At 46.8% G+C, this 986-nt stretch overlaps 1 non-coding gene across 1 annotated transcript; it reads right to left on the bottom strand.

Annotated features, from left to right (window-relative positions):
- Window positions 1–669: 669 nt before the first annotated feature.
- On the bottom strand, window positions 670–742 carry trnav-uac (transfer RNA valine (anticodon UAC)). The gene has a single exon. It is a non-coding gene; the product is annotated as a tRNA-Val (tRNA).
- Between the last annotated feature and the right edge of the window lie 244 nt (window positions 743–986).

Genomic DNA, 986 nt, shown 5'->3' on the forward strand with positions numbered 1-986 from the left:
ACTCGCCCTCCCAGTTTACATTTTCCTGCTCGTCAGTGATTTAAAGAAAACCAAATGGATGCGATGTCATTCTGTAGCCTCTCTGTCGATTCCTCCGTTTCAGTTCCAACGTGGTTAGATCTCGGGGCGCTATCAAAGCACAGGTCCAGAGGTTCCTCTGAGAGTGTAATTTCTTTCATTGCTGTTGCTAATTGAATGAGCCACTAACGTGCGAACTGCTCCAAAACATGATTCAGGACCTCTGGTAACAACTCACGCACGTTGAATACCGACAGACCGCTTCCAAATGATGTCCTTCATAGACGACTTTGGGGGTACATTTGACAGACAGACTAGTTCAGGAATCCGCGGTGCGCTGTGACACCAGCGCATCAGCTTCTTCCCTGTCTTGGAAACGGGCCGCCTGCGCAAGGAATGCAAGTGCGGTACTGATTTTCGTGGAAGGATCAGAAGGCGATAACTACACTCTCAAACAGAATGGCATATGATCACAATCAGGTTGGAGAAAAACTTTACAATGCTTTTCACAGTAATTAAATGGAGTTGCATTACATTTCACTACGAGAGCAGATTTGTTCAAGCAAATTCGAAGGCAGGTTTGCAGATGGGAAAGCAAGCAAGAAAACTCCGCTCCTGTCCATGTAAAATGCTGCAGTTGAAGAACAAAGCAGTTTCTGCCCAGTTTCGAACTGGGGACCTTTCGCGCGTAAGGCGAACGTGATGACCACTACACTACAGAAACAAGGCGCAGTCCCCACTGATAAGGCTCAGTGGCACCCAGCACTGAAAGTTGAAGCCATTTTACCTTTCACCTTTATGTTTCCAATCGCTCGTTGTTTAATGAGACCTCTTTAATTTTGGCTATGTGGTGACCATGGACGAGATACACCGAAGTATCTGTTTCCACGCGGTGTGCGCCAATAACATTGTGTTGCTTACACCGGCTGTAAAGGATTACTTTTTAGCGGAGCTTGCCGTCGCAGTCT

The sequence above is a fragment of the Chiloscyllium plagiosum genome, unplaced genomic scaffold, assembly GCF_037043375.1.
Source record: "Chiloscyllium plagiosum isolate Xiang-an unplaced genomic scaffold, Cpla_swu_hap1 HiC_scaffold_29, whole genome shotgun sequence".
Classification (NCBI taxonomy): Eukaryota; Metazoa; Chordata; class Chondrichthyes; order Orectolobiformes; family Hemiscylliidae; genus Chiloscyllium; species Chiloscyllium plagiosum.